Source organism: Cupressus sempervirens, chromosome 10, assembly GCF_028749045.1.
Source record: "Cupressus sempervirens isolate cs-2001-9-10 chromosome 10, ASM2874904v1, whole genome shotgun sequence".
NCBI classification, from domain to species: Eukaryota; Viridiplantae; Streptophyta; class Pinopsida; order Cupressales; family Cupressaceae; genus Cupressus; species Cupressus sempervirens.
The window spans coordinates 557956789-557972051 of record NC_143127.1 but is presented as its reverse complement, the minus strand read 5'-3'; positions in this window follow the sequence as shown (position 1 = coordinate 557972051).

The window sequence follows — 15263 nt, the reverse complement described above, 5'->3', positions numbered from 1 at the left end:
AAAGATATTTTAAACAGAGTTTTTCATACATCATATGCATATATCATCTTATAAGTTTATGATTTGTTTATATAGATTCTCATTTGTTTAACTAACTAATAACCAAACTTTTAATGGTCGATGGCTTTTATCCTAAATATGCATAAGCAACAATTTGGCTTGGCCACTAGCCTCAAGTCTTTAACAAAATATAATCGATCATGAAGTCTCTAACCATTCTTTTGAATATTTACAAAATGATTTACTCAAAATGAAATAACAAAATAATGGCTCCTAGCTATTCATTGATTTACGTGATCGATCCATGTTCATCCATTATTTGTAGTTCCTGTAGCAAAATAAACCAAGATGTATCATTATTTCTACATTAAACATCCACTCTTCAAGAAATATTCCATACCTTAAAACTTTATTAAATGCATTATATTTTTTAATGATTAATGGAATAATAGGGATTAGGACAAGCTTAAAGCAAGGCAAGAATGTAAAAAGAATGTACAAAAACAAAGAACATTTGCACACCCATCATTCCCCCCAGCTTAAAGATTTTGTAGGTCCTCATGCAAATGTGGTGATTGGTTGGATCCAATAGGCTTGACATTTAGTATCTTTCTATTCTCTTCAACTTTAGTTGTATTAGTGGCTCCCCTGTCCTAAAAAACAAGTGCTTGCAATTTAAACTGTAGCTATTGATTGGAGTTGAGTAACAATCTTCCATAACTATGTCTTAGAGAGAGTAGTGGCATTCCCTATTCTTCTTTAGGAACTCCATGAGTTCTACCCATTCCTGTAGCAATTGGATTGAAATCATTTTGAACTATAAAAGCGACAAGGGGTGTATTACCACTGGGGCTGATTATTGCAAGAGCATATTCATGAAGATGATGCTCAATCTATGTATCTTGGTAAAGAACCATATTAGTATTGGTGGTTAGATATTCCTTCATTATAGCCTCATCTTGTTGAGTATTTTCCTAATGAGAAGTTGGGCATACCTCTCTAGTTGTTTATCAAGCAACTTCCTGTAATTTTTTGAACTTAGGATTCTCTTGCTTATTTTTTGGAGTTCTCTCATCTTCAATGACTAGAATATTCATATTACATCATTGAGCCTCATCCTCAATCTCTTTGCCAATTCCTTCAACACATTGAGTAGCATCCTCATTGTCTTTAATTTCATCTTCGACTCTTTCTTCCTGAGCCATTTCTGAGTATTCAGATGCCTTCTCTTCTTCAAAAATTAAACCCTTAGTTGTAAGCTCCTCTTTTTTCTACTATTGCTTTTTGTTCCTACATTGTTGACTTCTTAATTTTCTTAAAAACCAATCATTCTTTGTCTGAGGTTGCTTTGTTCTAAGAATTTTCATATCACATATGGACCCAACTATTTCAACTAATCCTTGTAACCTATCAGGGGTTTTTTGTTTCAGGTGAGTAACCATAGGATGTGGACTAGGGTTTTGGTTTCCACTTCCCATTTGTTTTTTAGGAAGTTTGGGTCCTATCATTTTACGTTTCTTTGGGCCTAGAGAAGGCAAAGATTTCACATGTTGCTTCTTAAAAGAACTAGCTTCAAGGGTATTGTCAATGGAAGGAAGTTTAGGGTTTCCTATATGAGTTTGGTTGACAAAGGAATCCCACTCTAGAATAGGTTGAGCCAAATGGAGGTTATGGTCTATAATCAGCTTAATTAACCCATGGTGAGCTAGAGAATCAACATGACCATTATTATACTAGTCATAGGACCACTTTAGGGAGCAGAATAGATAATACAAAAGATTAATAAGAAAACCATATCATAAGTGTAACATAAGACATAAATGGTGGGAAAATACATACTTGTATCATCCTTCACAAGTGATGTAACTGATCAGGAATTTACCAATAGCATCCCATGGCACTAGCAGAGATTTTTGCACTACTCCTTGCCTTGGACATTCTCAACCAACTCACCTTGCTAAAGAAACTGATTCTTATGAGGCTTTAAATTCATAACCCTTGATGACAAATTGGGAAAGAAATGGTCACCAATTTTGGGTAGGCCAGTGACCTTTGCAATAGTTTGCAAATTCATAGGGAATTGTAGTCCTCAAATTGTAGCATTAGTTCCCTAAAATTTTGTAGCAAATTCTGTAGCTATGGTAGCATCAAACCCATACAGACATTCAAAGAACTTCATCCATCTAGAATGAGCAAAGATTTTTAATGCTTCTTCATTAGCATTCAACTTATCTAATGAGTCTAGTTCAAAATGAAGGTGTTTATTCCCCATGGTGATAGGCGATAACGTTCAAAGTGAATTTAACACAGTGGGAAACAAGAAGGAAAGCAACGATGAAAATAGTAGGAGGTGCAAATGGTTTTAGCAATAGAGAATAAAATAAATGGGAATGGTACCATCAAAAGTGTTAATAATGACAAGGTGATCTCAATTAATATTAGGAAAAAGGACTTGTGTAAGAAATTAACTAGCACAAAACCCACAAATGATAATAATGGAATGGGGATCATAAATAATATATGTGGAAGGAATGACTTGGCACAAAACCCCCTGACTTAAATGGTTGATCCATCCTGGTCATGCTAAATAATAATAAAAAAGAAATAAAATGCATCAAACAAAGCATAAGGTAAGAAGATACTCTTTGAGATGGCAAAAATGAGGAAGGTAGAATTGGAGACGTCAAAAAAGCCAATAAGATCACCAATCAAGGAAAGGAGGGAGTTGCCAACCACAAGGAAAGAGATAGCAGGCATTTGAGAGGAGTAAATAATGACTCATAGAAAAAAGATTTGAGAAGGAATAGTCATCAAAGCTGAAGATATCGATCAAAAACACATGGCAAGAATAGCAGTGGAGTCCACTTCAAAACCCAAAGTGACAAGAGGCCCATGATTAAGAAATGCCAAGAGAAGGGTGATAGGAACAAAGAGACCTTCCTATCACATTCATCAAAGTTTATTATGGGAGGTGGCTTTTTTTTATGTACAACACTAGACTGTCAAGAAGTCACTTTTTAATCAAGTGCCGCCTGGAAGCGCTGGTGAACCAGTTTTCACTACTAGAGAGTCTAACAACTACAAGTCACTGGAGCAACTAGTTTTTAACAAGTAGTTGGCCAACAATGCCAAAATCTGGGTCTCATTGTTGGATCTTTTTATTTATTTATTATATATATATAGTTATATATATATAGCCTAAGAATGTTAAAGGAGACCAAAGGGAACCATGGTGAGTTCCTTTGCAAGTTCCAGAAAGAAAGCTTCCTTAGAGAGAGGCTTCTTGTATAGCTTCATTTGGTGACCATTAACGAGGAGCTTGTGATGTGTAGAGTCCACAGTGCAAAGCTAAACTACACCATTTTCATATACATGCTCAATTTTGTAAGGTTTGAACCATCTTGTATGAAACTTTCCTTTGAAATCCTAGAATTATGAATCATATAGAAGTTCCTAATCCCTAGGTTGGAAAGAACGCTGGTGAATGTGTTTGTCATGCCACAGTGTTTGTTGATTCTGAACAAGTTTAGTATAAAGAAGTGCTTCTTAAAATAACTCATCAAGGGAGTGGAGTCACGTTATACATTCCTTTTCAGCATCAAAGAGGCTTCCTAACATAACTCACCAAGGGAGTGGAGTCACATTATACATTCCTTTTGAGCATCAAAGAGACTTCCTAACATAACTCACCAAGGGAGTGGAGTCACATTATACATTCCTTTTGACCATCAAACTCATAAGGGCAGTTGAAGGGTAGTTTGAAGAGTCTTAATCTCAAACTCAATAGGAAGTACAACCTTCTTACCATAAACCATTTCATAAGGGGTTAGACCAGTGGTGGTCTTCCACATGGTGTGATAGCCCCACATAGCTTTAGGAAGCCATGTGTCCCAATCACGCTTATGAAGTGCAATAGTTTTAATAAGAATGTTCTCTAGTTTCCAATTAGTTACTTCGACTTGGCCATTGGCTTGAGGATGATAAGGTGATGATTTTCTATGGAGAATTTCATATTCTTTGATTAATGTAGCAATGAGGTCTAAAGTGAACTAGGGTCCTTGATCAGTAGTAATCTCACAAGGAACACAAAAGTGAGTAAAGATTTCAAAATATAGATTCAACAACTTTGGTATCTTGAGCATGCTTAAGCACAACCACCTCAACCCATTTTGTGACATAATCTATACAAAAAAGTATATATTCCTTATTTTTAGAAGGTGGGTTAATAGGTCCAATGAAATTGAGACCCCATTTTTCAAAAGGTTCAATAGAGAACTAAGGGTTAAGTGGCATTTCATCAGATCATGTAGGATGACTCATTTGCTAGCACTGGTCACAACGTTGAACATAATGCTTGCAATATTTATCGAGCATAGGCCAGTAATAACCTGTAGTAAGAATCTTTTGAGTAGTCCATTGAGTAGCAAAGAATCCACCACAAGGTTCAGTATGATAGGCATAGAGAATATCAAAGATATCTTCCTGAGGAATACATTAACGCATGATGTTACTCAATGCTGGTATAGAATAGAAGACCATTGATCAAGTATACTGTCCACTAAGGCCCACCAACTTATGGTGCTCATGAGGAGAGAAGTATGGTGGAAACTTGCATGTATCCAAATAGTTATCAATGTCAGCATACCATGGAATTTTGGAAAAAATTGCAAAGATGTGTTCATCAAGGAACAAGTCATCAATGGGAACAACTTCATTATCAGGCTACTATAATTAGGACAAGAAATCTGCAACCACATTTTCTTAACCAAGCTTATCAAGTATAGTGACATCAAATTCTTTTAATAAAACCAACCATCTAATAACCCTACTAGTTACTATAGGTTTATTCATTAAAAATTGAATTGTTGAATGATTAGTATGAACAAACACTTTATAACCAATAATGTAGCGCCAAAATTTATTAATAGCATGAACAACAGCTAGAAATTCTATTTCAATTATCGTATAATTTATCTCGGCACCAATGAAGTTCTTGCTAACATAGTACCATTGAAAAATTAGAAGCATCGTAATGAATATGGAATGATAATTCCCAATTAGGACCTCTAAGAATAGGATTTGTTACTAGCTTGGTCTTAATAGTTTCAAAAGCTTCTTGACACTCAAGGGTCCAAGTGAAAATAGCATCTTTAACTAATAGAGAAAACAAAGGAGAAGCAATCTTACTAAAGTTTTGAATAAATCTCCTATAGTATCCAACATGACCAAGGAAAATCTGTACATCTTTTTGGGTTGAAGGTATGGGGAGGTCTTGAATTATTTGAACCTTTTTGGGATCAACTTGTATACCATTTGAGGAGATTAAGTAACCTAAAACAATTCCATCTGTCATCAACATATGAAATTTCTCATGGCTTAGAGACAAATTAGTGCCAATACATCACTTAAGCACTTTCTCTAAGTTATCTTTAGCTTCATCAAAGATATTTCCATGAACAGTAAAATCATCCATATCAACTTCTACACAATCATTAACTAGATCAGCAAAGATGCTCAATACTGTAATATTGCAAGGGCATTACATAACCCAAAAGGGAGATTTTTGTATGTGAAGGTTCTCCATGGACAAGTAAAGGTATTCTTGTCCTGATCTTCTATGGTGATGCGGATTTAATTGTACCCATTGAATCCATCCAAGAAAGAGAAGAATTATTTTCCTACAAGAGTATCCAAAACGTGATCAATAAAGGGTAATGGAAAATGATCCCTCTTAGTAGCCTTATTTAAAGTTCGATAATCAACATAAATACACCACTTACAATTTTCATTTGGAATAAAAACAAAATGAGATACCCACCTGCTATCTAAAATTGGATAAATGAAACCAACATTCAAGATTTTTTGGAGTTCTTCTTTGACAATATCATGCAAGGCAGGATTGAGTCTGTGTTGTGGTTGTTGAACTAGGAAACTTCCTTCTTCTATGTAAATGTGATGGGTACAAGTGCCAAGATGAATACCTAGCATGTCTTGATATTCCCATGCAAATGCATCTTTATGTTCTTTAAGCATACCTATGAGATCATTAACCTAAGCTAGTGTTAACTGTGGATTAATATTGAGGGTGCGCCTAGGTAGGACTTCCATAGGTTCTAATGATGTAGGAGCACTAAGGAGGGGTCTTGATGATGTTTCTAGCTTTTCTAAAGACAATAATGGACTATACAAATATTGGTGTGCCAAAATCTGATGTAATGTGAGGAAGTGTTGAATAGATCAAGGGTTGCCAACTAAAGGAAAATTCCCAAAAGGACAGTCAACAGTTGCATGAGAAGGGAAAATCATAGTTTCCAGGATAATTAGACTCATACCTATTCTAAAGAAAGTTCACTAAAATGGCCTCATCAGTTGGGTTGTCAAAATATTATACTTGCCTGATGGTAAGGACTAGAACATAGTCATCAGAATCACTATTGACCCACGTTGGATCTTTATTGTCTAATAGTGGTTGATCAGGTGGATATAAGGTCAACTTTTTTGTTTACTATCCATCAGAAATAATCATGTTATCTAACTGATAATTAATGTGGGTATTGGTCACTACTAACCAAGGTCTTCCAAGAATGAGAGGATATCCCCCAACTTAGCTTTGGGCTTTAGGATCATAAAATTGGTTGGATAATCCCAACTATCAATGGAAAGAATGACATCTTCTATAACCCCCTTGGGTTTGACTAAGGACCTATTAGCCATTTGAAGTATCATAGGGGTAGGTCTAAGTCCATCCAAGAATAACTTTATTTTTGTTTCATTGGTCATTACATTTATAGAAGCACCTAAATCTACAAGTGTATTAGGAATAACAATTGTACCAATACTTACCTGAATGATAGGACTACTAGGATTAGCATATTTTGGAATGTTGATATTCGCCAACATTAAGTCTACTAACTGTCCAATAACTTGGATATTCTTTGGATCCTTCTTTCTCTGGTGTCAAGTACATAATTCCCATATCATCTTATTGTACATTGGAACATCCTTAAGAGCCTATAAAAGAGGAATTTTGATGTTAACATTGTGCAATTCATTTAATATATCAAATTCTAAGTGTGTTGGGTCTTTAGGCTCTAGTTTAGGAATGAATCGATCAGGAAATGGAGGCTCTTTTTCTAATTCTTTTTTAGGTTCATCATGCACCTCTGTAATAGTAGGTCCTTTAAGAGCCTTCCCAAATCTGAGATGTACACCATCCAACTCAACCATGTTAACAGGATGGGTAGGAAAATTAGTGATCTCACTATGATAGAGCAGTTGAGGAGGCTAATTATTAGGGTTTGGATTTGGTTGAGTTGGCATGGATGTAGGTTTAGGCAATTGTAGTGGATTTGAAGACAGATTTGAAGAAGGTGGAGGTATGGGGGGAAGAAATTTTTGAGGTTTTTGGTAGGGGCTTATCAATGGTGGTGGAGGAAATGATTTTTGTGGAAGATTAGGTTGTATATAAGGTTGTGGAGGTCGATACCAAGGTTGTGGCCTCCATGTCTAATGCCATGGTTGTGTACTAAATAGGATAACATTCTAGCAAAGGAAGAAGTATTTTGGAGATAAAAATCAAGAGTAAAAATGGCTAGAAGAAGGAGATCAAAATACAAAAAAAAATCATAATAGCACTTTGTATAATAGAGCTAAAAGCAAGATTATAAAAATCAAAGACTCGACAAGTACTAACATTGAAAATCCAGATAGCATAGCAAAGATTTTTGTAGGTCATTTCAAATAATTTTGGTAGTTTGAATATGATATTTCAATTTAAAAGTGTTAGAAGCTATCCCAAAAGTGGTTACTACAAAAGATAATAAAGTATTAAATACGCCCATATCTCTAGAAGAAGTCAGATCTATGATATTCAACATGAACCTAGACAAATCTCCAGGTTTAGATGGATTCCAGACTTTCTTCTACCAAAAATATTGTGATATTATCAAAATTGATCTTTGGAAAGCCATTGAAGCATCAAGAAATGGTGGATCATTACTATCAGAAATCAATAATACCCTTCTTACCTTGATACCCAAAAATGATGGCCCTGAAAATGTAGGAGATTTTAGACCTATAGCTCTTTGCAACACCATTTATAAAATCATATCCAAACTTTTAGCTGACCAACTAAAATTCTTCTCTCTAAGCTCATCTCAAAAGAACAATTGGATTTTGTACTAGGAAGATCAATTCTAGGCAAGATTATTATTATTCAAGAAATATTGCATTCAGCCAATAAGAATAAAATAGCAAACATGTTCATGAAACTAGATATTCATAAATCATATGACATGGTTGATTGGAGGTGTCTATGCAAAACCTTAGAAGCCTTCAGATTCTTGTACCAGTGGATTAATCTTGTCTATCAATGCATCTCAACAACTCAAATATTAGTTCTTATTAATGGTACTCTTGATGGCTTCTTTGACACATCAAGAGGTATAAGACAAGAAGATCCTCTATCACCTTTCCTATTCATTATCATGGCAGAAGCCTTTGGTAGAGTGATAACCAAATCTCAGACTAAAGACAGAATCAAAGGAATTACTATAACCAAAAATTTCCCTAATGTTACTCACCAACAATATGCAGATGATACCATTCTGCTAGAAGAAAGTACAATAGAAGAGGCCCTAAACCTCAAGTTTATTATTCAATAGTACATGGAAGCATTAGGAAAAAGAGTGAATGCTGAAAAATTAGAAAAAAAAATTCATTAATACCAAACCTAAAATAGAAAAATAGATCTATAATATTATGGTATATAAAAGAGGCACATTCCCATGTAAATACTTAGAATAGAGCTAGAAAAAGGTAGTAAAACAAACAAGTGATGGCATAACATCCTTGAAAGAATGGATAAAAAGATAGGAGGTTGGAAAGATAAATGGCTCATAAAAGCTGGTAAAGTCACAAAGATCAAAGCAATATTATCTATCCTCCCAACCTATCCTCTTTCTTGCTTACCTCTAACTAAAACTATTAATATGAAACTAGAAGAAAAAATTAGAATTTTCTTATGGAATGACAAGATAAACAGAAAAAATTGGCATGTATAAAATGGGAAAACATATGGAAACCAAAGGAACTAGGGGGTCTAGGTATCAAAAACTTAAGCTTGCAAAATGAAGCCTTAGGGGCCAAATTGACTTGGTGACTATTCCTGGAAAGAGATCAAAAATAGTCAAAAAATTTATATAACAAATACCTAAATGTAGTTGACCCTTACTCCTTTAGAATGAGGAACCTACCTATAGGATCTAAAAGCTAGAATTTTATAGCAAAAGAAAATCCCTGATTAGTAAATATCTCACTTGGGACATTGGTAATGGTGATGAGGCTATCTTCTGGGAGGACTCCTAGGATGGCCACCCCTCAATAGATAGCTTAGGTATCTTAGTAATCCTTAAAGATTAATTAGTCAAACTTTGGGGGTTTAAGGTTAGCAATTATAAAATTTAGAAAGATATTCATGGCAACATAAGTTGGGAATGGAAAACTTTGGATAATATTGACCTAGAACTAGTAGTAAAAGAGGTTTATGAAAATATCATTCATAAGAGAAAAATAAAGCAATTAGTGAGAAAAGAAAAACTTATATGGGTAGCATCAAAAGATGGTAGATATAACATTAAAAATGGATATAGAATAATCACTCAATCACAAAAGTGAGAAGAATTTATTCTTCCCCTTAAATTTTGTTGGGACTATTGCTTGCCAAAAGTAGGCTTCTTTCTGTGGACTGCCTCCCAAAAAAGGATACTAATAGCTGACAGACTTGAAAAGATAGGCATTGAGGACCCATCAAGATGTGTGTTATGTAAGCAAGATAGTGAAGATATTGATCATCTCTTATATAATTTCTCATATACAAAATATTGTTGGGAATGGCTCTAACAAATGATGGTTTGGATCGCTCCTTTGCTAGAATATATGGATGATCTTCTTAGGGGTTGGCCATCTGATAGTAGTAGTTGTATCTATGGTAAATTCTGGAATATCTATCCATCTATCCTTATATGGTAATTATGGAAAGAAAGAAATAGAAGAATATTTCACAATCAAGACATGTTTGTATTTGAGCTTACTAACAAAATTGAAGCTTGTATTATTGAAATCTTAAATTCTCACCTTAGGAAAACCTAATGTAACACAAAACTTGAACCTCAAAAATTTAACATTTACAATTCATTTACTATGGAAAATCAGTCCAGACAGAGTGCTATTTGGAGATCTTTCATCACATCCATCCAACTATGTCCAATCTGAAACCTATCTCCTGGATAAACCCGTATTCAGAGGTGTATAACTTTTGACCGAGATAAAAACACCTCGATCACTCTGGTGAGGATGGGCATAATTAGGTTTACTAAAACATACTTGAATCTTAGAAAGATACAACGGTTAGTTTGGAAGATAGAGCCCTCTCACTAAGACTGAATTCTATCACAATTTCAAAACAAATGAAATGTACATCTGTCTACTTCACAATTTCCATTATCCCAAAGGCTGATATCAAACATGCTTCTTTTTTAGAGAGTCCCAATAACACTCAACTTTCTTGAAACATTAAAGGCCAATAGTAATGAACTCTGCACAGAATTCCCAAGAAGACTATGAAACTCGGTACCATTCATAAGGAGCCAATATCCATCAAATAAACTGATGCAGGAGCATCCAGAGGTATAAGGGCAATCCTGTGTCACCCAAAAAAATGTACTTAGACTTAGTTTCTATTTTATGTCTTTGCATTTTTGGATACCCATTTGGCTCAAATAAAAGTTCCAACTCTCATAGTTCAACTATCAGTGCATTTAAAAATCCCAAAAAAATAGGAGCATGCAATTTGACCATCATTTTGTGACCTAGAAGGTGTGACTTGGCCAGATGAATGTAATCAAGATTTAGAGCATTCCAGAAAAAGAATCAGGTCAAAAGGCCCCACGGTTTGAAAGTTATTGCGGTTTTTCGGGTTTTGGAGACCCCCTAAGAATGCTTCAAAGTCAGGTTTGGGGCATTAAATGACCTTGAAAAGGGTCGAAAAATGGGGGACGAGTGAAGCTTGTCCATAGGGCTATAGAGCGCTTCGAGAGCTTTCCGAAAATGTAAACGGTTCATCAATCGGAGTTACGGTTCAAAAGTTATGCCTCCTGGAAGTTCGACTACCATTTCTGGATTCTTCTAGAATTGCACCGACTTCTAACGCAGCTTTTGGAACCTTCTATTTTGTCGATGGATGCCTACTAGCACTTTCTAGAATGTGCTCCTAGTCCTTAACCCTCCGGGGTCTATTTAAGGATATTTCTGGCATTGTAAAAGGTAGTTCAGATTGGAGCTTGAGAGGAGGTGCTAAAAGGAAAAATATTCTCCAGATTTATGCTATTGTAAGCCCGCAGGGCATGTTTTGAGTTTATTTTCTCTGCACTGTTTGTACCAGCTTATTTTCTCAGTTAATATAATTTCCCCTTTCTCTTGTGTCTATTCTAGTTGTTGGGTTGTGTCCCCATCAAGTGGTATCAGAGCGGGTTTTCCTGAGTGTGTAGACAGAGCACCGACTGTGAGGCAGTTTGCACCAGGACTGTGTGGTTGTGGGTTCGAGTTAGAAGATGCCTCCACGAAGAGAGCATGGTGGAAGGGCCAAAGCTGTTGATCCTGAGGAGGTTAGAGCCCTCCAGAGACAGGTACAAGCATTGCAAGAGGAGCTTCATAGAGGAGCAAATATTGTCGCAGATGACAATAGTGAGGATGACAATGAAGAGGAAGTAATGGAAGTTGACGGGGAAGTTCTGAATCCTGTAGAGGAAAGGCTTTTTAGGGCCATTTCTAGGTTTGGGAAAAGACCTACAATTGAAGTGGGTATATTTTTGGGAAATTTGAAACCAGATGAGTTGATCGATTGGATCAATGAACTGGACGAATACTTTGAGTATGAGGATATAAGGGACCCAGATAGGGTTAAGTTTGCAAAGGCCAAACTAAAAGGCCATGCCAAAATCTGGTGGCAAGAGGTTCAACTGGAAAGACTTAGAAGAGGAAAGGAGAAGATCACAAGATGGGATCGCATGGTGGACAAATTGAAGAAGCAGTTCATTCCTGTGGACTACGAGCTTGATCTGTTTAAGAAGATGCATGGATTAAAGCAAGCAGGAAGATCAGTCCAAGAATATACAGAGGAGTTTTATCGACTCCTAATTACAGCGGGGCATGCAGAAGCAAATAAGGAGAAGGTTGCTCGTTATATCAGTGGGTTACGACCTAGCATCCAGGAGGAACTAAGTCTAGTAAGAATGACCAGTGTTGAAGAAGCATACCAGTTTGCCCTACGAGTTGAAGAGAAGCTGAGTAAAAGGTTTGAAGGAAGACAAAGAGGGAACGGTCAAGGAGGAAGGGGAAGCGGTAGATCATCTGGAGGCCGCAATGAAACTCAAAAGAAAAATGAAGATGAGGGTACTAGCAGGAACCAGAGGAATGAGGGTTTCAACCGCTCCCGTGATCAAGACTTTGGAAATCAAAGAGGAAGAGGTAGAGGACGTGGACAAGGAAGAGGAGGCTTCCGTGGTACCTGTTTCCATTGCAATGAAGAAGGTCATCATGCCTTTGAATGCCCTCAATGACAAGGAAGGACAGATAGGAGAGCTGAGGGCCAAGCTAGGGTTGCTCATGTGGATGAGGATGCACAATCATCACATTCAGAGGATGCAGAAAGAGGAGAGACCTTGGTAAATGAAAGAGTCCTACTAAGTGGTGAAAATGAACCAGGACAACGAAGGAGTTTGTTCCGTACCAGATGCAAGTGTGAGGATAAATGTTGTGATGTGATCATTGATGGTGGTAGCACTGATAACTTGGTATCCGAAGAGATGGTCTCTAAGCTAAAGCTCAAGAGGGAGAAACATCCCCAGCCCTATCGGATTTCTTGGGTAAAAGATGATCATAAGGTCCTGGTAAGTGAACAATGTTTAGTAAAATTCAAAATTGGTAGTTACCATGATGAAGTCCTCTGTGATGTTATTTCGATGGATGTTTGCCATCTATTGTTGGGTAGACCATGGCAATTTGATAGACATGCAATACATGATGGACATGCAAACACGTACTCTCTGACAAAGGATGGAGTTCACCACAAATTGAAGCCCATGAAAAAGGAAGGTGAAAAGGTATGTAGCAGTGCTAGGATTTGTCTTGTTGATGGAAGGAAGTTTTTAGATGGCATGAAACATCAGCGTATGTGCTATGCTTTGATTCCTAGGAAAGATAAAGAAGGTAGTAGTGAAATACCATTGGAAGTTTCAGATTTACTAGGAGAATTTGGAGATATTATCTCTGATAATGTTCCAGATGGATTGCCACCAGTAAGGCAAATCAGTCATCAGATAGATCTGATTCCAGGAGCTAGTTTTCCTAACAAGGCTGCTCACAGGATGACTCCTACTAAAATAGAGGAGCTAAATAGACAGGTTCAGGAGCTATTGAGGAAGGGCTTGATTCGAGAGAGCCTGAGTCCATGTGCAGTACCTGCAGTACTTGCACCAATGAAGAATGGAGAATGGAGGATGTGTACAGATTCTCGAGCTATAAATAGGATAACCATCAAGTACCAGTTTCCTTTACCAAGGATGGATGATCTTATGGACTGCTTGAGTGGAGCTCAGTACTTCACAAAGATAGATCTGAAGAGTGGCTATCATTAGATATGGATACGAGAAGGAGATGAGTGGAAAACAGCCTTCAAGACCAAGGAGGGTCTTTATGAGTGGTTAGTCATGCCCTTTGGACTGACGAACGCCCCAAGCACCTTCATGCGGCTCATGAATGAGGTACTTAAGAAGTTCTTGGAAAAATATGTTATTGTCTATTTGGATGATATTTTAATTTTCAGCAAGACTTTGGAAGAACATTTGCTGCATATTCGTAGTGTCTTTGAAAGGCTGAGGGAAGAGAAACTGTTAATTAATCTAAAGAAGTGTGTCTTTGCAAAAAGGGAGTTAGTCTATTTGGGATTTGTTATATCACCTGAAGGACTCAAAATGGATCCAGAGAAGGTTAAAGCTATCTTGGAATGGCCTACTCCAAGGTCTGCTACTGAGGTAAGATCATTTCATGGTCTGGTTAGTTTTTACAGGAAGTTTATTAAGAATTTTAGTGGCATATGTGCACCCCTAACTGATACAATAAGAGGGGATAGAAAAGAGTTCAAATGGACTGCAGCAGCTGCGAGAAGTTTTGAATTGCTGAAGAAGAAGGTGACTGAACAGCCTGTGTTGGCACTTCCAAATTTCAAAAAAGTATTCCAGGTGGGTTGTGATGCTAGTGGTAGCGCTATTGGGGCTGTATTAAGCCAAGAAGGTAAGCCTATTGCATATTTTAGTGAAAAATTGAATGATGCAAAGAAGAAGTATTCTGTTTATGATCAAGAGTTCTATGCGATAGTTCAGGCCTTAAAGAAATGGAGGCATTATTTGTTGCCAAAGGAATTTGTTTTGTATACTAATCATCAGGCATTACAGTACCTAAATAGCCAAGGTAAATTGAATCAGAGGCATATGAAGTGGGTAGAATTCTTGCAGAGTTATACATTTGTGTTAAAGCATAGAAGTGGAAAATCTAATAGGGTTGTAGATGCATTAAGTAGGAGACAATTGTTGCTTACAACAATGCAGGTTGAAGTAGTTGGGTTTGATGAACTCAAGAATTTGTACCCTGAGGATCCTGATTTTGCTGAAGCATGGAAAGCTTGTAAAGAACCTGTTGCTGTAGATAGAACCAAGTGGTTAGACTATTTGATTCAGGATGGCATGTTGTTCAAAGGTAGTCAATTGTGCATTCCAAGGAGTTCCATGAGAGAAAATCTGATTAAGGAGAAACACAGTGGAGGGATGGCAGGACATTTTGGTCGGGATAAGACCATTGCCATTCTTAGAGAACATTATTTTTGGCCTCAAATTACACAGGATGTGAAGAAGTTTGTACAGAGTTGCCAGGTTTGTCAAGTGGCCAAGGGGTTTAGTCAAAATACTGGCCTATATCAGCCATTGCCTGTTCCATCAAGGCCATGGGAGGACATAAGTATGGATTTTGTTCTTGGATTGCCAAGGACCCAAAGGAGTAATGACTCAGTATTCGTGGTGGTTGATAGGTTCTCCAAAATGGCACATTTCATTCCATGCCACAAAACTCATGATGCTGTCCATATTGCAGACTTGTTTTTCAAAGAGGTGGTAAGACTACATGGTCTTCCAAGGAGTATAGTTTCTGACCGA